At 31.8% G+C, this 27,011-nt stretch overlaps 1 protein-coding gene across 12 annotated transcripts in view; it reads right to left on the minus strand.

Annotated features, from left to right (window-relative positions):
- Nucleotides 1–26,463, minus strand: part of LOC118186693 (homeodomain-interacting protein kinase 2-like) — a 270,441-nt gene extending 243,978 nt beyond the window's left edge. For 8 of the 12 annotated variants that reach the window (XM_085821625.1, XM_085821623.1, XM_085821624.1 and 5 more), the window contains exons 1-3: nt 26,032–26,463; nt 25,797–25,952; nt 14,479–14,571 (exon numbers count right to left, since the gene is read on the minus strand). The gene's annotated coding sequence lies outside the window, so the exon portion shown is untranslated. The remainder of the gene's footprint in view (nt 1–14,478; nt 14,572–25,796; nt 25,953–26,031) is intronic. The other 4 variants (XM_085821618.1, XM_085821619.1, XM_085821620.1 and 1 more) reach the window with 2 other exon arrangements.
- Nucleotides 26,464–27,011: the final 548 nt, after the last annotated feature.

Consider the following 27,011-nt stretch of genomic DNA (forward strand, 5'->3'; position numbering starts at 1 on the left):
AAACAGTAAATATCATTAATTATGTATTAACTCGAAATGCTTCTAAAGCGGAGTAAGAGGATTTTTAAAATTATCTTATAAAGTTTCTCTTTAAAATCAAAATTTCATTTGAAGACACAAACTTGAGACGATACAGTAAACATAACTAAATTCCATTCTGCAAAATGTAATTCTCACACTGGGAATGCCCAAAACGCTAACTAAAACTACGCATGGAGAGGAAATGAGTTATCAGTTTAAGTTGTCAAAACCTGTCTGATGAACATAGCTTAGAAATTAAACTTTTTTTAAATTAATAAACACAAATTCAAGGAGGGATTCGCATGACAGCGGGGGAAGGGGAGAGGGAATTACGACTTCGAGTGACATGATAAAGCGAAATAATCTATTAATCCCTGGTAATTTGGCGAAATTTTATTAGATTTATGCATCAAAGTTCTACTGGTCTATTTAAAAAAAAAACTTTACGCAAGGCATACAGATAAATTCCATTTCAGTATTCATTGTGCATTATCATTGTTAATAATGGTGCATTGCAGAACTGAATTCATCAAATCAAATAAGTTACGTAGCATGGAGTCGAATAAATGCCGAACGCAAGCAGCAGAATAAAATATATAAGGAAATCCACACCAATAATAGCACTTGAAAGTTAAGAATATTTGTAATCAATTACAGACACGGTCTGCATCAGCAATCAGCAGCTAAAATCGATTATGATCGCTTCAGTTCTGAAACGCAATGCATCTATGCACAGTCGCAGCGTAGCGCCAAACCGGATATTGTTTTTTCCTTAATTAGAAATTATCTAAGTTACTGTAAATTTTATTTTAAAAATAAATAGTGATTACCTGGTTAAATTTTGCGAAATCATGTTTTCATCTGCAATGTACGTCACTCAAACGAAAATTTACACTTTTCCAATTTTAAAAAGAAAAATAATAATTAAGCTTGAAATAGAAAAACAGTAATATGATTATGCCGTTAATGAAACAAAATGTACATTCACTGGAACTTCAATGGTTAAAATACCTTGTGCATACGCTACGAAACGAACGTAGTGCTTCTTGCCTAAACCGCAAGTTAGTTCGATCTACTCTATTGTTGCGTTTTTTTTCTTTTCTGACACCAATTCTTACATTAGTTTCTTCCTTCACGTTCGTACGTGGTTCGTGTCAATTTGGAGTGAATAATGATGACACTTGATGAAGTATCGAAACACACTTTATTTACCAATATTAATCAGGACAGTTCCAAAATACTTTTTTACAGTCGTCGATGAACTACTATAAACACGCTGACACGATAAGCGAACAGCCTCCAGGTTATCAGGCTATCACGGTGGAGAAAGCTTCAAGGCAAAGCGCTAGAGTACAGCTCCCGACTCTGGTAGGTCGTTCTCGGATCTCCACGTACTCTCGAGACTCTCCACGCTACAACTCGCGATGCACTCGACGACACACGGAGCACAGCTCCCGACTCTTCGGTTTCAGTCGTTCCCGGAGCTCAACACGCTCTCTCGACGATGCATTAACCCCGATACACTACGAGACTCTTTCGGTGCACTCGACGACCCACTCGGCACTCGCTGGCCGGCTGTCAACTCGATCGACTCCGCAGGGATTGACTCGCTAGATGAGACACTAACTCGATACTAACTAACTCTCCGCGTACCAGCAGGGTTTTACATAGCTTTTGGCTGGTGTTCGAGAACATTCTGGGCTAAACCGGTAAGAATTCGTTCGAGAAGATTCTCCATCCGTCCATAGCATATCGCCAATTTAGTCGCCAAATGTAGCAACCCTGCCTTATCTTGTCATTTCATGGCAACCCTAAAACTGCTTTGCGGGGAAGCTATATCACCGCGCCTGGACATTTCGTAACACTATCTTAACCGCTTGCCTTCTCATTCCGAGTTAACTGCGTCGTCGAGAATTTATATAAAAATAATTATCACGAGTTAACTCGTGATTCATGGTTCATGACATGCCTTTTTTTTTATTTATTTCGAATCAACTCACAATGTGTTTTACGGCTATGTTGGTAACCTTCACGATGTTCTATTATGAGAATGCCCGAGTTTTAATACCTCATTCGATTCGCCATTAATTTCAAATTAATTATCGTTTGCGACTCAGCATTAATTTCATAATTCAGATAATTATTTAGCATTTATTTTGCGTCATAAAAATATTGAAAAATGCAAAAATTTGAAAAAACATTTGTAGAATCTTTTACAGCTTGTTGCACTAATTAAAAGTACATACTTTATGAGGTTAATTTTTGCATGAAATGTAAATAAAGGGTTAGTTAATTTTTGCATGAAATGTACATAAAGAGTTAATTAAATTGAAAAATAAAGGGTTAGTTAAGGGAATAAGCTAATGGATACTCCCTTTCGCGCTATGCACAGCAACTATGACATGAAGAATGTCATGTGAATTCATGGTCTAGTCGGACAGTCATTCCCGAAACAGGTATAGTGGAGTTGTAAGAAATACAATATTTGCTACAATAAGATGTTGATCAAACCCACTCACAACACTATCAGAGAAAAAAATGAGGCTTTAATATGATATATTGTTAGACCGAATGACACATGGGCTAGATTATATATACTAAAATTATTACGAGTTACCATGAAAATTAAGAGATTATGATAACTTTAGAAGTATATATGTTATGATGCCTTTCCTGTGATGGTGTTATCGTAACAAATACATCTCTGACAGGCGCCCACCAGTGGCCGAGAGGTAAAGTGTCTGAATACTGGTAATTCTATCCGAGTTTCGAATACCGCGAACGGGCTGGCTGGATGGGGGTTTTTGCGGTTTCCCCGACGTGAAACATGCACACGATCCATTTTCCCTTACAAATCCTCCACGAAGACAACTCTTCCCTTAGACACTGATAGCCCTTGAGGCGTTACCGTAATCACCTAAACCAAATGGAATCTCTATAACAGACAGTCCACTTGCAGAATCGTTGTTCATTTTTGGAATTTTATTTAAAACCAGCACTGCAAAACAGGGGTGGCACCTTCAGTCGCCCATCAATCACACAGTCCTCCCATCGTTTTGCAAGAAAATAACTCGGTGCATGTAGCACAACTTGAGGCTGGTTTAAGTTCGCTCGATGCCGTTGAGTGACCTCACCGCTGCCTCTAAAACAATAACTCCCAAGCAAACGTATACAGATGCCTAGCAGAGCAAGCCTTTTAACATGTGACCAGAAGAATGAATCTTTTTTAAATAAACCGCTAGAGATAGCCGTCTTTTGTGAAACTAGGCACATCATTCTTGAGCACAGCAAGATTAAGCCAATCCTCTTCGGTGATCAGTTAAGACAATCGCAATCATCCCTTCCCCAATGGTAAAATCAATCAAGTTTGGTGAAAGTGGAATTCTTGGGTGCGGATGGATCATGCTGGATAGCTGCACCCTACTGATTGTTTTCGAAGTGTGAACTGTAACCGTAAAGCGTTACAGGAATGAGGTTCTTGAATCTTGCATAAAACTTTTAGGGAAAACTCTTCAAGAGGACTTTTTATTTTTATCAACGATAAAGCAAAGCCACTCAGGGCTTAATTGTTTAACGCCTTTCTGAAGCAAGATCGTTTTCGTCGTATGGTGTGGCCAATAAAATCGCCAAACTTACATTATACACAGCATGTTTAAGCTGCTTTAGGAAGATCCATTGCAGGAACTTAATACCTTAGGCAACTAGGAGCATCTTAGGCATTAAAATCCTCGGGTTTTGAAAAATGGGATTTCTTGCTGCAACTTCACAACTTCATTGAAATCACAAGAAAGAAAGCCAGTAGTTTCGTAGTTAAAAAAAAAGAGAGAGAGAATTAAGGTACTTCAACCGAGCATAAAACAAACATTTACAAAGCATCAATTGCTTCTGCTGATGACTTCTAAAACTAGAACAGGAAGAAGCACGTTTCTATAAACCTCAGAACTTTTATCTCGCATTATTCAACATCGTTTTCTAAATGGTTGAAACAGATATGTTGAAAGCATGATATTTAATATGCCTCACTTATCACATGTTTTCAGCGTCGATTCTTAATTTTGATAATAACAACAACAAAAGTCAATGTTCTGTAATTCGATTAAAATTTTTTACTTGTCCAAGATAAACTAAAGCCTATTATTCCTTTACCTTCTTTGCTCTCCTCTTTACTACTTTTCCTCTAATCGCCTTGATTCCCTTATTTGACTCTTGTTACTTTTCATTTCCATACGTGTGCCAAAAACAGTCAGTTAAATCTCATGAGCAATAATATCCTTTCACGGATAAATTTCAACCACTTTCTCTTTTGCGTTTCATTAAAATAATTAATTGATATGGAAGGGGATAAATTTTATTAAAAACTCTTCTACAATGCTTCACTAAATTTGCAGTTTATACTTTAAATCAAAGCCATCAATCTGTTTAGGTTTTTTAGATCGTTAGATTACTTATTAATTACTATAATTTACTAATATACGGTTAAATGAAAGTTAATTTTCATTATAGTTTGATCTAGATTTGGTATGACAACAGCAATTACTTAATTCTTAAATACGTAATTTAACTTCTTACTGCAGCTACGGTAAAAGACATTATTATTTTGATCATTTGTTTTCCATTATTTGTACCATAATTACTGCACCACCGTAATTTATTCTAGTCGTGGAATACGGCATGACTACAATATCAGGTTTCTTTTGACAAACGATTTTCAGAATTTCCTGAAATCGGGACACAGTTTTCAAACATTAATTTCTTCCTTTTTGTTCAGCCTTACAAAAAGAATACACAATGTTCTCGCAAGAACTGTAAAGATAAATGAATGAAGCTCATAAATGAATAAATACATGCAAATTAAGTTTCTGTCATGTATCTATTTATTTTCCAAGTACCTAAAATCTGGAGGCTCTTTAAGTTTAGGAAATCCAAAATAAAGCTGCTTGGCCAAAAATAGTTATTTTACATTTTTCTGTTTGCTTATCTACAGAATTAAGCACTTATTTTTTTAATTATGCTTTTTAGATGAGCAGACTCGCACTTATATCAGAAATATCCGAGAGTTTTAAAAGACATTCTCCGCAAATTACGCGCAAGCGCGATAAGGCATTAACTTCTGCGAGGTCGCATAAATACTGTTATTTACCGTGCACAACATAAAATTTCCAGGATAATCCAAATGGAGCACCATATATGAGCGGTGCTGTCATTATTCAATATTTTGTGCGGGGATAGATATGTGAAGTCCCTTCATCTTAAGACCTAAGTTTTTTTTTTTTTTTTTTTTTTTTTTTTTTTTTTTGAAATTTTATGATTTGGGGGTTCGTTAGAAGAGGGCATCCCTAGCGATTGCGATTTGCGTGCTCCATCAATTCCGCTTCTACCTTGCGGCTAAAATTTCGCATCCCGCAGATATAAAATAAATTTGAATATTTTGGAAATAAACACTCGAATATTACTCTCCCATCCAAGAGAAGTGTGTATTAATACAGACAGCAGCCATAACAATAAAACAGAATCAAATCTTGAAACTACAGATGCGTACCTTTGGGTTGTTATTAGCGCAACCATTTTGCTTCAGTTCGGCAATTATATTTATAGAAGAAATGGCAAAATGACTTAGAACTACAAAGTATTATTATTACATACATACATAATATTTGGAATTTTTATATAGAAATATTCCACACATTTCTTTTTATTACACAAAAACACAAAGTAAAGCACAGTAACCTCAGATAAAACATATAACCGAAGAAATTATTTATGACTTCATAACGGAAGACCGGAGATTATCCACACAAAATCAATCAGACATATGATAGTTGTCAATAAATATAAAACTCCGCCTACGTGTCGGCCACGCCCAGTAAGAATTAAAGAATATCCACGAAAGACAACAACGAAAAGTTACAACCATGTTCATCGATGGATTTTAACTGTGAAGTTAAGGGCGACGTTTAATGCGCTCATATCAGAATTTAAAAAAATAAATAAATAAAAATGGGACGAAGATAGCGTCGTTTTATGTTAATATACAGAATCTGTAATATACTCTTGCAGCAGCAAGTTTAATCGGAAATTCAGTTTGTTTTGCAGATAATCAATATTTCAGACGATAGAACGATAATAATGCATCCAGCTAAAGGACAAAAGGTCAGCAAAACTGTCTCGTTTCTTAAATTTTCGAAGCAATAAATCTATTCACACCAAAACAAAAATTCTCAAATTTCACGTCAAGTGAAATACAAATAGCACTATTAGTGAATTACAATTATTTCTAGCTTTAGATGTCTTTCAACACCGACTGAAATTACGGTGACTTATTTGCTTGCTGTTAACTTAAGTATTATAAAGAAAGTAACACAGTGTGGCACATTTTTTTAAAAGAAGTTATAAAAGTAATTTAAACCAATGTATATGGCATATCAATTGGTCTAAAATTAATTATACACATTTTTAGGGGCGGCAATTTTTGCCTGAAACATTATTTTATAGGTGTCGTGGAGGCAGGTGAAGGATAATTAGATTTTAAACTGCCATACGAAATTAAACTCGGAAGAAAAGAGTTTCTTTAGGTAAAAGTAGTCGAAAATCACAACAGGATTTCAACAGATACATGCCGTTGTTATACACTTTTTTATTCCGTCGAAACTCTTGAATGCAAATTACGAATATAAACTAAATTATCATGACAGTGATATTCATAAGAAACAATTAAGGAAAAGAAAGAACTATATCAGAGTTTTATTTCCGTTATTGCTACGAAAATCGAAACAGGAACGTGACAGGGAATTTGAATTTTTTCAGTTTATTCTAAAATTCAATAGCAGGTACAAAGTTTCAAATATTCTAACACTAATGCGAATTCTCCTTTCAATTAAGCGTTTCTAGTTGTGAAAACGTTTTCTAAATAAAAATTATTCAAGAACTACAAATGCATATTTTGCATTTAAGAAATTTTTCTCTACTGTTTGCATAACAGCAAGAGCAGTCAAATAGACCTCTACAATGTCATCTACGGTTTTGCGATCAAATAATAATAATTTGGTTTTGAAATGTTGAAATTAAAATTTTGCTTCAGAAATATACGCAGGGTTTTGATTTATTTCCCTATATGTCGTTTTGATATTTTTTATAGTTACTCGTTTGTGTATCAAGTGGGCGGCAAATTCAGGGATCGCCCCAGCGACAAACTCAGGGACCCCTCGAGCGGCGAAAGTTCTAGCTACTCCACTGCTCAAAGTGAAACATAAATATCCCTTTTCTAAATACTCACTGAATAAAACTGGCGACATCATATCAGTTCCCTCAGCACGTAATTACTGGATCACGCCATCTATATGTAGTTTAAATTAGCACCCGCACAGTATCCAAAACCGATATACATAAAGTAGCATTGTAACCAAGAGTCGTTCCGTATCTCAGATTCGATCCACGTATAGCAAATCTGAATACCAGAAGCTGACAAGCACTCAGTATGTTTTATTTTGTCGATAAGTGGCATTTTTTCTGATTGTTTGTAGATGCTTAAAATTTGTGCGTGTGTATATCATCAATTAATGTATGTTTCTCACTGTTTATTCTAATTATTTAAGGTGACAAGTTACTGCTAAATTTTCGAAAAATAAAGGGTTATGGACGACAACACTTTTTCCACCACTTCTTACAGTCGCAAACAAACATAACCACAAATAATCTCAGATACCATAACTAAAGTTAAAATTATTTAAAATTCAAAATATCGCCATCTTCGTTGGGAAAAAAATAGTGACCTAGTTTCGTTCAGCGAAATAGTATTCAAGTTATGTATAGAAGACAAAATAATTTACTTGAAACAAAATACCTAAAGCTACAAAAAATATACCTTCAGAAAGTATTAAGTTTGATTTAAAAGATAAATCATCCAAAATATTAATTTTATCTGTTTCACTTATAACCAACAATCTAAACATCGTCATTTAGGCGATGAATATTTGTTAAATTGACTTCGATTGTCATTATATAAAAACGTTTTGAACTGTATATTAAAATATTTTAATCTACACTGAAAATAAGTGTACAAAGCTGGAAGAAGGGCTGACATTTTGAATCCACACATTCTTAGTGAATTAACATGTCTAAGCAGCTTCTTACATACATTAAAAAAACACTTTCCCTTCGACATTTTCGAAACAAAGGAGGGGGGGAATTCGCTGATGGCGTCGTTATCTTACGAAAGAGGCAACAAAAGACCACCAAAGAAGTAATTAAATACTTCCGCCCATTTATACCATCATATCCTCCCTATTTTGAATGCTGAAAAAAAGGGAGAAAAGGTGATAGTAACATTACCAGGTGAAGGCTGAATATTAAGGGAAGTGGTAAAAAAAAAAAAAAAAAAAGGAGGGGGGGAGAATGATTCTGGAATGGTAAACCTAATAAACACCTGAATATTTACTGCGCATACTCTTTTAACAGGGGTGTAGCTAGAGGGGGGGCAAGGGCAGCATCTGTCCCCGGGCGCAGAATCCAAGGGGCGCCAAACTGATGTTACAACATTTTAGAATTAAATGTTTTCCATCCTTGGCAAGCAGTAGGGGGCGCGAAATCTTCAGTTGTCCCTGGGCGCTGAAAACCCTAGCTACGACTCTGTCTTTTAAACAACGGAAAAATTACTTCACCTTTTTTTATTAGCAGAAAATTTAAGAATATAATGTGCATGATACAAATTAAACCAAAATTATTCTAAATACACAAGGAAATGGTAGTAACACGCTTAATGGTTGATAATTTTTTGCTGAAAATGGCTTCTTAAATATTTTAAGATTTCAGGAGAATCACAAGTCGAGATTCAAACTTATTATAAATCGCTAAACATAACGGAACTACTCTTCGATATATGTGTTAGAAAAACATTGTCTGGTGAAGGGTGCAAGAATGATAGCCGCCATTTTGAATCGTGCTCAATATTTTCAAATGTGAACATTGTCAGCTGAGAGGTACAAGCAAAACAGCCGCCATATTGAATCCTACTCGGAATTTTCAAATAGGAACTGGAATGTGACACATTAACTCAAGTCACAGTTTTATCAAACATTTAATGGTGCTGTTGATTAAAAGGAATCACAATTTCACATTTTTTTTATTCCATGCAGGTCGCATTAATAATCCAAGAACGAATTGAAATTAACTTCAAAAGAGGTGAAAAATTCCCGTGTTATTTTGATGAGTGTAACAGTATTAATACCAATACAGTTAACATTACTCCCACTCATGCTGGCAAGTTATTCACAAAACGAATAATCTGATCGGGTGAGCGAAACCTGATCGAGTGAATGACAAATATTGCAGAAGATAACCGAAAACTTACAACAAACAATGCAACAGCCATTACAACTGTTGCTTTACAGTCATGAAGCGACCTCAATACAATATGCATCATTATTAACATTACAAATTGGAGCCAGCAAAAGAGAGGACAAGCAAATGGTGTCCGTACAAGTTTCAGTTTAAGCAAAAGCAAAATGAAGCACTAAATTCTGGTTTTTAGCACAAGCTAAACAAAAATTTCACATGAATACATGGTTTCTAAAGAGGATTTAGATTAACAAAAAAGTGCTTATAAAACTATAGATAAAGGTGTGATCTATTCAAATTAACTGCAAATACTCTAATGTAGCTGAAAATCTCATGCCTTTGAAAATTATACAATTTGAAAATCATTTACCACTTTTCTTCCCCCTCCCCACACCCAAAGACTAGAATTTTGAAAATTCAATACTGGTGCCCAACCTATGAATTTCTCACTGTTTTAGAAATGAAAGAGTGATTCAAAGCACAACGTCATGCTTCCAGCATATATCCAAACATAAAACATGGATACAAGAATCGGGGGCAGGCTGATGCATCTCATTAATGTGAGTACTTACATTTATTTAATTCTTAGCTAATATGATCAAGATTATCCAAATTATAACAGCCTTGAGTTTAAAATAAAGTACTAATTTTTTTCTATTAACTTAGATTAATTATTTCTATTAACTTCCAATACCAATATAAAATTAAATGAATTTTAATTGTATTTTAAAAAAATAAGCATACTTGTAGTAACACATAATAAAAAATTTATTTTAAAGGGGCGAGAGTAAAGTGATTTGCAGAATGTTCTAACTTATAAAAGTGGAGCACTTTGAGAAATGCTAGGTCTAAAGAATAAAGTCAGTTTGTTATACTGCTATAATCTGCTCCCAAAAGTCAATCAAAAGAATGATGTTCTTTAGTTAAAATATTTCTCAATCCCTCTTAAACAAGATTTTAAATCATCATAAAGATATTGTCAGCTAATCAAAACAAAAACATGAAACCAATGCATAGTGAGAAAAGTGACAATGCTACAGAAGTAACTTGAAATTTCTGCTGAAGAATTAACCTTAAGAGGACGAAAGTTAACTTTATAACATTAGCCAATGGAAGAAAACTCTTTACAAACGCACTGAAAGTGAAGATAAAGATCACTGTTTACCAGCTATAAACTATAAAATACTATCCCCCCCTAAAAAAAAAGTTAACACAAATGGAAAAGGTCTGTAGTAACCTAGCATTGTCCCAAAACATATTTATTTAAAACTGAAAGTTCAAAAGATTATGCACTGTTTTATATATACCATTACGTCAATATCTGTAGTACAAATAAAAGCAGTTAATAACTGGTAAAGAAAAAATGCCAATGTTTTAGAGGAGTAATGAACTTACTAATGGACTATTGATATATACAGAGACTGTTCACACATTTATACAGCAATTTCAGGGCCATATAATTAATATTTAAAAGTAAGGAATGGTAGGTTTAGCCAATGGAAGAAAACTCTATTTACAAATGCACTGAAAGTGAAGAAAAAGATGACTATTTACCAGCTACTAACTATAAAATACTATCCCCGAAAACAAATTTAATACAAACGAAACAGGTCTGTAGTAACCTAAAATTGTCATAAAATCATATTTATTTAAAACTAAAAGATTACAGGATTATATACAGTTTTATGCATACCATTACATCAATATGTGTGGTAGTATAAATAAAAGTAGTTAATAACTGGAAAAGAAAAAATCCCAATGCTTTAAAGGAGTAATGAACTTACCAATGAACTATTGATATAGACAAAGGATTATTACACATTTTTAAAGCAATTTCAAGGCATATAATTAATATTTAAAAGTAAAGAATTTTTTAAAATGTTTGATCTGACAGCCTTTTTTCTGGACTATAAGTCTGCATCATGAGTTTCAGCCATTCTTTTGAAATGGGATAGGGATAACGAAATAAAGATCAATAGCTTTCTTTTTATTGACAATTATACATCATATAATGTAAATGTCTGTCTTAAGCATACTGGAAACGTATTTACTAGCAAATAACACAACTCTAAATCTACCAAGGGATTAATGAAGTATTAGAACAACAAAAGAGTATTATTGCTATGAGATGAATATTAGTGTCCTTTATACCATGGTCAATATGGATATAAGTACAAATGGATTAACTAAGAAAACTAACCTTTTGATGTACTCCATTTAATGTTCTTATCTGAGAATCGTGTCTCAGAAAAGACAACAAACAACTGTTTTAAATATGCCAGCCTTTTTAATAAATCATGAAATAATGGAAGTTGATGAAGAAAAACAACATCTCCCCTAATTGCGAGAAATTTAAAGAACAATAAAAAAAATTCCAGTTGCAACATTGATGAAAGAAGACATCTGCCAGTCACTTTCTGAAATAATCCAATCACATCATGCAAAAAACTTTCTGAATATGAAGATGATGTAATGATGAAATCAGTGAATTCCCTACACATGTGGAGATGAAGAATGCCTCTGAGTATTGAGATTAGGAGTACAACATTGGTAAAATAATTTCCAGAAACATTAGGAACAGTTCAAAGGTAAACTTTCATATTTTCCTAATTAAAATACTGCAGAAGTGCAGATTTATATTACTTTACTTATATTTCTATTAAATTTGTTAAATTCTATTGCTATTTTAAAAGATAGTTTTCTTCGCCATTTAATGTCACCAAAACACACTAGTTTCCAAGAATTCAGGAAAAATCACAGAAATAGCAATAACCTGTTCAAAAATAAAGCCAATCCACATAAAATTTTAATATGTTGTCAAATAAGGATTGCTGAATAAAACTGCTCTATGCAAATTAGTGGCACTGAAATACGTCATCTACGTGGAGCATAAAATTGCATGTTTAAGAGCAAGCCTGCAAATTTTGCTGTGATACTGAATCAATTTGTAACAAGAAATCAATTTGTAACAAGAAACCAATTTGTAACAATGACCTTCAGGCACCATTTGCCCGTAGATATGCGATGGAGAGCTACTGGGAGAATAGAGGCAGGACAAAGTCACCAGATGGCTAAATGTGCCTTTCCGCAGCCACTGGAAAGTTGGTGTCAATGTCAACAATGTGTAGAAGGCTTCACGAAGGAGGTCTGTATGTGAGGTGACCAACCAGCCATCTGAGCCAACCAACCCGAAACGTCATAGAAGGGAATGTTTGAGATGAGCCCATCAACATGTCCACAGGGCAACTGATCAATTGAGAGCATTTTCTTTACCGATGAGTCCAGGTTTAACCTCCAAAGTATAGTCCGACCGTCTATAGCGCAACCCTGGTTGGCATTCTGCCAAAACACACAGACTCGTCCAAAAGGGGCGGTATTACTTGCTGCGACGTGAAAGGTCTTCTCTTCTCCGGAAAGAGAGAGCTATGCTGGAGGGAAAGAAAAGTCCCCATCCTTCCACCTTGTTTTGAGAATAATTTGGTCCGAATGGCGGATGCGTATTTGAGCTAATGGTCCCGGTTGAGGCGGTTGAACTATAACTAGAATTATATCGACCTAAGATCATGGCACATTACTTTGTTTTCAAACTTATACATTCTCCATTAAAATTTCGTCTACACTGTGTATTGTTTACAGCATTCTCCATATTTTCGTTAGTAATACTTTAACCATTTTCTCTTTATCATTGGTATGCTGGAAAAAATAATCTTTATTTGTATTATCCCTTTAAATAGTACATTATACTGCATATTCAGGGTTTAAATTCAGTCTCAGCCTGGCTGAATTATTTCTTATTTTTAAGTGACATTGCCATTCCAGTCAGAGTTCCAAATAAGACGAGATCCAGTATTTTATTATGTAACAATTTGTCCTTAAGAGAGTTATTTATCAAATTTTTTATTTATCTCGTTACATTTTATTGAATTTTAATGTTAATTATGTAGTTATTTTAATCGTTAATGACTTTAATTTGTAATCATTATTTTAATTATTTATTTAGAATCCTCTTTCCTGATGGCCTTTCATAGGGTTCAGGCGATTCTACTTTTATAAATTAAGCGGTGGTCAAATTTACAGATTCAGTGATTTTCCCCATTCGGCGACACTGTACAATATTTAGTTTTTGCAAAGATGGGGAATTTTCTAGCCAATAAATGAAGGAATTAAATGTAATGATTAACCCTAGTAATCAAAGTTAACTTTAATAAAGCTACAATGAATATTGCAAGTTAGCAATAAAGTTTTTTTTTTATTTGTCTTAAAATTATTACTTCATCTTTCTCAATTTATTTACTTTTAAACACAACTAAACGGCTTCATCTGTTTTATTATTATTATTCACAGTTTTCCTACAGCTTTGCTTCATCATAGCATATAATGAACAGTTTACCTGCCACAGTTTTGGCAATTGTTAAAGTCTTGCATGCTGCAAATGAAGTGTCCATTTCCATTAAATGAAATTTCAAAATTCTAAAAAAGTTGATTTCCATAAAAAAAATAATAAATAAATAAAAAGAAAAATATTAAAAAAAACAGAGATCGCAAATTATTGTTTTATAGCTCTTCTCAGAGTGGTCATCATAACATTTTGAAAATTAAAAGTCATGGAAAATTCTCCAATATGCAGCACTGTTACATGGTTTGGATAGCTTTAGAACACACAAAAATGAATGAAGTGTCACTTCCATCACCAGAGGATTAAACTGAAAAGCCCTCAGGCCACTGTGGGCTAGATATTTCTGGAAAAAAAGAGAAATTCAATGCTTGCTACAAATCACTGCTCAAACATAGGAACCAGAATTACACAGCAGCAAAAATTTCAAAACAGCTATGGAAATACTTCCATATAAAACTGCAAATGCAGGGAATAATTTTTTATTTGACATACCATGTGATTTGAGACATTGAGGCTCAATTAATTATGAATTTCATGGTTAAGTTATCCTAGATTTTTATATTTTCATTGCATTAAACTATTCACTTTCAATCACAACCGAAAAGATAATCTGTAAAATTTAAATCGGAACGTTCTGTAACAGTACAAAGGGCTAGTAAATATAAAAACATCATTTTAGAATATACAAGATAAGATCAAAACTCAGTATTGCAATATATATTACTCACGTCTAACGCTTAACTCAGTCTTTGGCAACAACAAGCTTACAATAGCTAGTCCAAAATTCAATAGCAGCATGGAATTAGTGCTGAAGTCTAGACCTGCAAATGAAAAACAAAAAATAACGCATCCCGTGCATATACCCTAACTATACACACAATACCCTTCTAGAATGCTAAAAAAGTTTTTTTTTTTTTTTAGTCTTAATAATATTAAAATTTTTACACTTCCTGAAAGCGAAACTATCCAATACGTAAGTGACTTCAATGAATATGAAGAATATATTTTCATATCAATCTTTTTCACAGTTATATTAGATTTTAAGCAACATTTGATAAGTTTACTGAGAACAAACAATCAAAACTTTTCCTAAATTAATGGTAATTTTTACTTCATTTTACATCTCTTCAACTCATAGGAATGCTACACGTATGTGCCACTTAATGTGATCACATTTGCCCATGGCTTAAGCAATGACAAAATATACCCTTCAAAAGAGTAACATAATTAAACTAATGTAACGTAATTTAACTAATAACTACAAATATATAAATAAATACTGTCATAGTATTTTAATCAGGAAAATGCGAAAGTTTGTATATGAAATGTTTATTATGTCTTAAATGCAGTTCATTTATGAACCGTTCATAACATTTCCAGAAATTACTTGGCAGATGTATTCCTAATCTCTACATATAATAAAAGAAAGAGTGTCTGTGTGTGTGTTTGTCTTTCGTTCGCGCAGAGCGTAAGCTAATAGACCCACGGCTATGAAATTTGGTACATAGTAGGTGCATCTAGACAAGAGCCAGTGCACCTCGAAGCGAGTTTTTCGAAATTCGAATTAGAAATTTTTTTATTTTATGTTTTGTTACAAAATTGCGTCATTTTGAGACATAATGGGCTATAGGAAAGCGAGATTTTACTCTACACACTCCATTTTCACATTGTCATGAAACGTTGGCACTTAGCTATTTTACGAACTTAAAATAAATTTCGTGTTTCAATAAACCGATTAAATATGAATTTATTTAACAAAGGGAGCTTAACGCCTTTTCAACGGGATTTTTTCTAAAAAGGTTTATTTTTTTAAATGTACAGTTTATTTTTCTTTGATTATTGGACAGGTTAAACTTTCATCCTTGTGACTGCTTTTACAAAAAAAATTTTGGAGAAATTATAATATTTCGTATTTTTAAAAATTTTTTTAAATGAAGCTTCTGAGTACACTTCTTCCATCTCACATCTTTAAAAATGTGATTTTGGCGACAATTTTCCTGTCTTATTGTTGTTGATAGATTTTTGATGAAATCGCATCATTTTGAATAGTTTCATTCTTTTAGAAATATGGGTTTGGCAACAATTTTTCATCGTATTTCTTATGTCACTGTTTTTAAGAGATTGGCGTATTTCATTGTCATTTTTATATATATAATACATTTTTATTGATTTTTTTTTTTTTTTTTTTTTTTTTTTTTGATAAAGTTGTTCTGCACAGTAAAATTCTGCACGAAATTTTATGTTTTTTGAGTTGCTTTTATGTTATTTATTGCTCATTTCACTGTTTGTAATATATTGAAACGTTTTGCATGATTTTTTTTTTCTTCAACGGAAAGTTCTTCAACGGAAATTTTTTATTAGGATAATTAATATTTGTATTAAGGGATATAGCTTATTTTATTGTATTTTTTTCTCTTGAAAATATAAGATAAAACATCATTAATTATACCTTGCTTTTCAGAATTTTTTGTTTTTTGTATTCTTTTATGTTATTTATTGCTCATTTCACTCTTTTCAAGATACTGAAAAGTTTTGAGTGATTTTTTTAGGAAGCAAAGTTCTTAACCTTCTTTATACCATTTGAGTTCTTAAGATTTTGCAAAGGAAAGTTGGTTAATTTATTTATTAGGATAATTAATATTTGTATTAAAGGATATTGCTTGTTTCATTGTAATTTTGTTATACGTAATAACTTTTTTTATGAAGTTTTTCTGCAGAGTGAAATTCTACGTAATTTTTAAACTTAACTTTTGGTGTTCCCTTCAGCCATTTTTTCAGTACATTTAAAAGCCAGACGAAGGCTGGCAGCGAAGCTGCTAGTCTTAATATATTTGGAAGGCATCTATCTCTCATTGGAAAAGAACATCATTATGTAAAATTTTAAATTAAGCAAAAAAAAAAAAAAAAAAAAAAAGGTTACTTTTCCGTTTTGCCGGCGCAGGCAATAAAGTCGCCAATAATGCTACAACGGAATATCCTCGCTGGTAACCTTTTACGTCTCATTTTCAAAACAAGTCTCCGCCATTTCTTATCAGATTGTTTGTTTCTTTCAATACTGACATACAATTACATAGAATTTTTACCAGGTAGTTCAATTTTATGCTTTAAGGCCATTCGTGGTAATTAAGTCAATTAGGATGCAATCACACAGCTCACCCGAAGGCAAAGTCAAGAGTAAATTCATCAATTCTAATGAGAATGCACTAGCGAAGTAAAGCACTGCGGTTTTACATAATTTCTGAGTAAGCTATTCATACGGATTGCAATAATTCTTGCATTTAAACTTGTATTCGAAATCATGATTTAACTTGAAATTAATGTAGATAATTACTGAGAGACTTCGGTTTTTGTAGCGTAGTTTACGTGAGATAAGATCACTTAAGGTGACGTGATAAAAATCGGCAAATCAGTATGTTAAAGCATAGTAAATTCCTAAATTAATGTCTTTTTACAAATTTACTATCTTTATTTATTGGCTTTTTACAAAATTTTAAACAACATTAAAATGCTTATGCCTTTAAAATAAAAAATTCTTAGAACTAACATTTCTTAACATTTTTTATGTGTATATTGTATGTTGTCGTATACATACAAAATCTTTATTATATAAAAATCTTTCTTTCAAGGATATTCAATGTATAGCTTTTTTGAAGGAAAGAAAATTCTGCAATTTTTTGCTCCTACAGTCTTTCATCTGATTACCTCCAAAATCAATAGTTATTCTAATTATGCGTCACACTACGGTTGCTTTTAAGCTAATTTTAAATAAGTGCTTACACAACCATGTTATTGAAGTCGGCAAATATTCATAATGTGCAACACTCTAGCAAACAATAAACATTCTCCATGCAACCATGCTTATAACAATCCTTCAAGTCAAGCAATGTAATCATTTTCAAATGCATTCTTTTTGTTGCCTTCAATAATCCAACATTTTTTATAAACAAATCATGATATTTCTTGCCTTTAACTCAATTTTAAAATTTTTGCAGGAATGCCTCATTTTGAACAAAACTGCTAAATGGAACGAGATGTATTTCGGAGATAGCCGGGTAAGCAATGGAAAGTTTCAGGAACTCTCTGATTTTAATTTTTTATTTTATTTCATTTATATATACAGTCAAAAGTCGTTAATTCGGACACCCATAATCCGGAATGATCTATAATCCAGACCTCAAAGCTAAAAACTTTCTGCGCATGTGCCAACGCGGCGCATGCGCACAGGCGTTTTACGCGTTAGCGTAAGACCTTGACTACTGCGCATATGCGTGTGCGCAAGTGCAGAATACGTTTTCGCCTGCACGTTTAATGTATAACGGACGGTGTAAGCTAAAATTATCTAATTATCTATTTCAGTTAATGTTAATGATTGCGTTGTTCCTTAATCTTCGAATTGGATCCTGCTTATTATTTTTTGCAGACTGTAAGAGCAATTTTATAAAAGTAAACTTGAACTTTCGATTATGTCAAATAGAATTTTCGATGCTGGAACTTCCAAAGGATCTACAAAACGAAAGTATGTTTCGATGTCCAACAAACAAAAAGTGGGATTGCTGCAAAAAATGGATAAAGACATGAAGAATGTGACAGAGAGGTTAGTGAAAACGAAAAAATTTCGATTGACAAGTTAGTCGGTATTCTCGGCACAGCAATTAACGGGACTTGAACAGCGGGACTTTGTAAGTGAGCAAGAAATTATGTCTGTTTATAGAATTAAAGAGAAAGTATTATCACATAAAATGAAGCAACTTAAACAACTTACATTGAAAGAAATGTTTAATAAAGTAAACAAATAAATATCAAGCTTTTTCTTTTTGCAAATTTTGATACCCTTTAGATCATAATTGTTCTTTATTTCATAAATTACGGTTTCATAGTTTTAAGTTTAGAATTTCTGCATGCCATCTTACGAGATTTAAACTGATGATCTATAATCCGGAAAAATCGATAATCCGGAATCGCCGAAGTCCCGACGAGTCCGGATTAATGACTTTTGACTGTATATATATATTTCTTTTTAGCAAGATCGCTGCAATGTTTCTACCTACTATTATTTCGTATTTTTTTGCAGCATTATGCGCAAAAATTTTTTTGACCAAATAGGTCTTACGTCTCATTACTAGTTAGCTTTACAATTTCTATTTCAAATATACATATATTGAAAGAAAACTAAGGTACACAGGGAGACGAAGGAACCTAAAAATTAGTGAGGGATTTCATAAAAATGTACATATTTTAATTTTGTTAATGTATCATATAATCCTGATTTAATAATTATATTTGTATTTTAAATATTCAAAGTGTGTTTTTATATAGTAAGAATGTTTGCCGACTTATGATAAATATCATTAGTTTGGGAATGTTTTTAGGAAAAGTCACGAAATTTGCTAACTTGCATCTAATAAATAACTTATTTTTTCATCAGTGCCATCTTTACAGCAATATGGGCTACAGGCAAAGCAGTACACTGGGGCCCCTACGACAGCCACGCCACTCATAGAAATAAAATATAATGAAATATACTGATTAGAAAAGGGCCCACGCTCATGGGAAAGTGTGCAGTCGGCCCTCTCATTAAGACGTCCCAACTTTTCATCTGTAAAAAATTGTCAAGGAGTTGCATTAATATGTAAGCACTTTAAACAGTTTAAATTTAAAAAAAAAAAAGTTATTTTGCAATTTAACACCTCACGGGAATTTTTTATAATCTATTTGTATATTTGGCAACTTCTGTTTAAAAAATTTATTCTATATGTTCCCAAACTAGTCTGATCTAGTCTGATTAATCTAGTTAAGATTGCTGATAACAAGAATCAGTGTATTTTCCATGTTTTCGTATACAAATGGATGGGACTTCAGCATATTGATAAAATCTGAATGACAGCATTAACCACAATCATATTAAGCAGAATCTACAATACTTTCACAAATTTAGAAAGAATACACTGAAAGAAAAATTTCAGTTTAATTAAAATTAATAACATTTTACACACGAAAAACCTGAATTTGGTATATTTATTTTAAATAATATACAAATAAATATACACAACTCTTACTAGTTTATAGCTTGTATGTAATGTTGATTAGCTTTAATTCCAGTATGCTTTAGAAGATGATCCTGTGTATAATTTGTAAATGTTTAAACTAAAGTCTAATTCAAAGTCATAATTGCAAAGGTAGCTGATTTGACTTGAACTCATCCATTACAGTTTTAGTTAATTTTCTATTTACACTTCCTTGGGAAGAAATGCTTATAAACATTCTTGAAAAACAGCCATGTAATTTCAATGGTGCAGTTTTTTACTAAAGAAAAAGAATGGCGACTCATTATGGCGATATATATATTGCATACATACATTTGTATTATACGAAAATTATGTTTTAATTTGGTATTTATCTTGAAAATCAATAAACCTACTTACTGATTTTTGCTTCTTTTTATTCTGGTAGCAATCACTTCAAAAATGGATTCATAACGATTCAATTAGTGATTTTGCAAGAAAAATATTTTATTTTTGCAGAATGTTTTACCACAATTTTTCAATTACAAGCGACTCCCATGAATATATATTTTAAATGTTAAGTTTAAAAAAAAAAAAAAGTCTTGTTTTATTTATAGAAACTGTTGGACTATAAAATTAAAAAAAAAAAAAAAAAAAAAACTGAGAGCTTTCAGATTTTACATCACGCACAATAGGAGCGTTTATTTAACGTTTTGTGTGTTACCTTTATTTATTAAATATCAAGTTCTTCATATTTAAACCATAAAATTCAATTCAACTGCAAAATCACAAAATAATTTTAAAATGAGCTTTAGGAATTTCCGATACACAATCTCATGCGATGGAGATAAATTTTTTTTTTTTCTTTTCTCTGTACAGTGTTGCCATTGCTCGGTTTGAAATTGCTTGAGTCTGTTATTAAAAACTTATAAATGCTTTACAAAACACGAAATTTGATAAAACAAATTCCAAAATTTTGGCTTCCAGATGCCCATATTCGAGTGGAGACGTAGATTATTCAAAATCTGATGTCTTGTTTTATCATAATGCGAAAAACATACGTACATTTATGCAGATTCTTCATTATTTAATTTCTTTAAATATAATATAGAGGGATAATACTTGGTGGCAACAATTTAAAAAGTGATTCGCCGTTTATAGTGAATCAATGCAAAATGCCAAAATGAAATTAATAGCCTTTATGGGCTAAAAATGCAGCTTAAAATGGCAGCATTGCTTTTAAAAGAGAAGAATTTTCATGCATATTATTGCTAGAACTTGCGACATTCTTAGTATACTTAAGTAACTTAGTTTTGTGCACTGAAAAATGTGCTTTCTTGCCCACTGGCCAAATTGCTTGTTTTTGCACAGCAATTCTAATTTTAATTGTAAAAACTGTTTTAACTGTATTTGGTGTTTTATATCTTTTAATTTTTAATAATGGTATTTTGGGGTTTCATGCATTTTTGCCTTGTTGGAAAGTGAGAACTGAATTTTTATTTGAATGACAAATACATCTCTAATGAGATTCGAGGAAATAAGTTTAAATAAAATGCATGATAAAAATGCATATAATTTAATATTCTGTACAAGTCATGTGGTGTACACATCAGATTTGTTATAATGAAAGGTTTGAAAAAAAATTTTCTTTAATATTTTCGACAGTTTATTTATTTATTTATCTCCTTCTCCCCATTATAAACCTAGGAAAGGAGAATATAACACTTCATGTGTGCCATAAAAGGATTTTTCTCAAGACTAATTGAGATCTCAGCATGTCATTTTCAAACATTTGCTGGCTAGGGAATCGTAGGATTGTCAATAAAAATACACTGACTGATGTTCACAACAACCACACTTCCACCCCTAAGTGTTTGTGAGAGGTTTCTGTCAGAGCTAAACATGAAGTGAAAGCCCCAAGACATATTTATTTGGAGTGTGATACTTATACTGGTTTCCTTTTATTAGCAGAAGAATGGGGGAGAGAGAAAGAAGCAGATTCCAGGAAACTCCAGTTAATATAGCAAGCTGTGCTCTTCCTAAACTTTTTCCTTTGATTCAGCTCAGTATTTTTTACAGGCTATTATTTATCACAATCTTATCAGAGATTCTAATTCTGTAGCTTCAGCAGGATCTGTAAAGCATAAGCATGTTTCAAAGTCAATCAAGCAAAAAAGTGAGATTCCTGGGGAGGGGGGGTTGGATAAAGGCATATCCAACTGCAAGGAATATAGCACAGCAAAACAGAAAAAGTACCTTTCTGAATATTTTGCAGATTCTGACATAGCTGCCAAAACACATTTGTGCTTTGAAAACTGAGGATGATGGTTCGGTAAGAGCATCGAAACTTCCTTTGAAAATTTGCAAATACAGAGTGTTTCAAAAAGAATATACATATTACAAAGTGTTATTTTGTCTAAACTATCTACCATTGCACCTCAAAAGCCCAAGAACTTTCTTTTGATAAGAAGGAAAATACAAGCATTAACAACTACTGTCAAAGGCTTTCTGAGTGGAAATTAGATTTACTCCACAATTCTTAAAGCAAAAATTTATTCAAATACAAATATGAAAATTTTCTGTTCAGAGTTGAGCAGCGTCACCTCAGAGAAGTCTAACAGCAGGACAACCATTCAACGAAAACACCTTTCAACAATCATCCTGAAGAATTAGGAAGTTCACTTTAGGTAGCTTCCAATCCATTTTAAATATATTCTTGAAAATGGAATCTCCCATAAAGCCAAAGGCAGATGTGTAAGATGGTAAATAATAACTTGGTCTTTGATCTGCAGAAGAGGATTTGAAAATTCAAACAAAACTGAACTAAAAAAACTGAGGCTGGATACCAGTGGCATGCTGCGGCTGTGTTTGTTGAAGGGAACGAGGTATAAAGAAAAATATAAGCCCTGTACGATGACTGCACCTGGAATTTCATCTTTAGTACTAGTATTTGTTTAAGTACACAGAGATACTGGTCACTTTCAGAAGTGATTATTTTAAGGAGGTGGTCATCAGGTCAGGATTTTGTATTATGAATATGTAGACTCATATTTTGAAGGCTAATGAGTACAATAGTTAAAATGCTTTGGTGGATTTAAGATAATTGGACAAAAAGGGGAAGTCAGAATGATTTACCATAATAAATAAATTTTTAATTTGAATGGATGTCATAAATATAATTAGTTAAAACATTATTATATCTCAAAAAGAATAAAAGACAAGCAAAACAGATTATTTCTTACTTTTCTTATTTAGTTTTTCACATCTTATTAATCCTTTTAAAATTACTTAATATCTCACTCTGGGGTAAAAGGTATAATGTTCCATGCCTGTTCCGCAAATGTGAATATGTAAAGCAAATGTACCATTTGGCATTATGTGTGTGTTGTTTTAAAACATTACTAAAAAAAAAAAAAAAAAAAAAAAAAAAAAACGAAAAAGGCAGACAAGTGATTGAGAAATGGATAGCTAATGAACGTGTATCATAAAACTGCATTAGAAGTTGCTTGTGCATGTTCTGTAATGATTCTTTAATGCAGAACTAACTTTTCGTATATCTTCCTTTTTCATAGTTTAAACTTGGAATTACTACATCAATATATTTTACATGCATAATTTCATCTGCCATAAGAATGCTTTCACGAAGACAAACTAAAATATAGCATTAAAAATTAATTCTGCTTATAAGAAACATGAGAAAATTTTAATTTCTTACGACCTACCACCAAGAGCAGCATATCTAAGCCTGTTAGTGGAACAGGCGACAGACAACTAATCCTTTTGCGCATAGAGCCAGCAAGACTCAATTCCTCCCATTTACATAAAAAACTACTACACTTGTATGGTGTGCGGGTTCAAAAGCGGTAAAGCAATGTTCCTATTAAAGCTTTTGAATATTGGTAAAACTATACTTAAAAGTATTAATATATAAAATTTTGGGGGATTACCCTAGTCCCTACAGTTCAATGAGATACACTACTACTGCATATATATGAAAAATATACAAAATATGCACAAATATTTTTATTTCAAATGAAATAAAATTTTTCAGCATTTCAAACATTTACAATATTTTCAATATTCTATGAAACTTTTTTAAAAAAATGTTTCATGATCTTGGACTAGGTTCCTAATCCTCCTGTTGCTCCTAATCCTAATCCTAATCAGGTACACTAACTTTATTGCAGCTAAGAGGTAAGCGTTAACGTGACAGTGGCTCAGGCCTTAAACACCTTATAGGTGATAATAAGAATAATAAGAGGTTGTCCAGCTCCATCCCAATTTTGAAGGGGAATTTTCCTGTAAATGGAATTCTTGGAATTTCTTTCTCCCACTTTGCTTCTCCTATCATCAATTCCTTCAATCAATTTTCATTTTCTTAGTGATAAAAAGGGGTTGTGACTGAAAAAAGTTTAAGAAACTCTGCTTTAAAGCAATCATAAAACTATACAAATTTTCAGCACTTTTCTTAACTAATATAATAAACTTTGTAGGACACTTTAAAAAAATTTAATAATAAATGAAATTTTTGAAAGACAGTAAGATAAAAATTCTGTTAAAAATAAATAAAATACATTTTATGGACTCGTAACTGCAGATATATTATTTACATATTGATAGAGCTAATTAAAAAATTTCACTATAAATTCATTACATTCACTTTTATGTATTAACAAAAGTAAATCAATGAAACTTCTCAAAATTGAAATATTGACAACTTTTAAACTAAAATCACTGCTCAAAGTTTACATTAAATTTATAATTAAAAATAAAATACAAAGAAAAACGATGATCCTCTCCCCATCTTGCAGTTGCTGAAATTTTACGAATAACTTTAAAAAGGGGATGCCTTTTGATGATTTTGATTATTTCCCCACAACTAGTATATTTATTAAATTACATAATTGCTTTTTATAAATAATTAGTATATTTATTAAAACTACAAGTCCTACCAAAAATTGAGTTACTGATTCACTTCACATATTACAGATTTCATTTGAAATGATAAATTATTACATATGCTTTTCAGAGAAGTTTAGTAAAGTTTAATATTTTTAAAAAATGAACTCAGTAAATTCGTTTATCTCATACTTTCAAATGCATATACTCAAAACTAGAAATTTCATACATCCAAAACTAAAAATTCAAAATAAAATTTAAAACCTGGAATGCATTTTAATAAAACAGAATTTATAACAAAATTCCCAAAACTTCCTTTCCCAAAATTATTTTTTGCAAATGTATAAAAAGACATATAATTATTTTGAATAATCATTGATACCAATTCTGGTAATGATATCCTGGTATAAAATTAATATGAACAAATATATATAAAATAATAACATGACTAAAAGGTGCAAATCGTAATAAACTATTCTGCAAGTATTTCATTAAAGTCAGAATTTTTTTTAAAGGAAAATATCAAGAATAGCCATACGTTTATCTACAAATATGCATTATAAAGTAAAACATTACTACATGCAGTTAGTTAACGAACAACATTAATAAAACATGAAATTAGGACAAAATAGTTTAAATTGAATGCCGTCATTTTTGTTAATCTTCAAATGTGAAACTCATTTACATTATAAAAGAAACACTCCCTATTTAAAATTATGAATCTAAGAAGCTTTAGCCATCCCCCAACAAATATTAATGAATAATTGTTCATTGCTCCATGAGCCATGCATGCTTGTATATATTGAATATATTGAATGCATATATTGAATACATGAAAATATATAATCTTATATATAATCACAACCTGGGAGTTATTTTAGACACAACTTTACTTCTTACAGATTCATGTTGATGCATTTCTACAGAATTCAATATATGCAGAATGAATTAGATTTTATATAATAGACTAATAATGTGAATGATACTGTCTTCTAGTTCTGAATCTCAGATCTTTGATAACTTTCATTTTTAAATTTCCAACGAAAAATGTTATTACAGATAATTTTACGATGTGGTCACAGAAGAATTTTTAAAGAGTTAAGTGGGTTATTCCAAATCGTTAACACTTGAATAAAAATTCTTACCAAACAGTGGAAATGATATCTCATCAATAATACTCGCAATATTTGAGTTACTTTTTCTCAAATCAATTACAAATCACCTTAAGCTTTCAACGTTTTTGTGATGCCCCAATATTTCAATTTTTCCTTCAAATCACTCATGTGGGACCGACTCGCATTCTGCAACAAATATAGAAACTAATAGAAAAGTCAGTTCACAGCTTATAACACAATTAAGTAAGTAATGTTTATAACTTACTTTAAAAAGAGAGGAACAATTGAATTATTTACATCTATTCAGCGAACACAAAAATGAATAATCAAATCAGTTCTTAGAACATTCACAAAGTGAGCACGCTTTAATTCTTGTAAATGACAGAATATTAATGTCGTTCCGTCCACGTCCGTGCATAATTCACAGAATGATATACAAAATATTTGCTATCGAAACACATTACATTAAAGCAATTAAATCTGAACACTGTTTTGCAGTGTTTTGGTATCCTTCTGGCATGTTACATATAATTAGAAGTGAGAAGAAGCAGTATCACACTTAAAACTAAATAAATATCTCACAGCCAAATGATATATACACATTTATTCTGCCTCTATCACACGATATGTCCCAGCGGAAGATGCACAGCTGCTTCTACTTCGCTATTCATTGCATTTGGCAGCGCGGAGCCGTAAGAATCTGGATATTTCCAACTCAACAAGACGGTTAAAATTTCACGGCATTAAATCGAAGTAAGTAGTTCGAATTTCTACCACCAGAGAACAGGATGTAACGCAGCATTAATACTAAGAAAAGGATTAATTTATTTAAAACAACAAATCAAATTTGAATAACTACAAATATACAGAATTTCATGAGAAGATAGCTATCAAACACCGCATGAGAATTATCAATAAGATTATATTTAAGATATGAATTACCAAATCAGGGCTGCAGTTTTACATGTTAAGAAACTAAATTTTTAGTCAATTGTTGGATTAATTTCCGAATGTAGAGAGGAGAGATCTTAAGATAAAAGTATGCTAAAAATATAATCTAAAAGTAAATATTCTATTGAAGATATACAAAATATAAATCTAATTGATAATACATATCGGTTTGAACTAGGTATATTTTCTTATACTTCCCAGCCGTTCCTTCATTTATGCAACTATATTAATTTTATGAAACCTATAAATATGCTTGAATACTATTCAGGCATAATTTTTTTCTTAATATGCAAC

Source organism: Stegodyphus dumicola, chromosome 8, assembly GCF_044657685.1.
Source record: "Stegodyphus dumicola isolate Sdum_Otavi_A_Nest chromosome 8, ASM4465768v1".
Taxonomy (NCBI): domain Eukaryota; kingdom Metazoa; phylum Arthropoda; class Arachnida; order Araneae; family Eresidae; genus Stegodyphus; species Stegodyphus dumicola.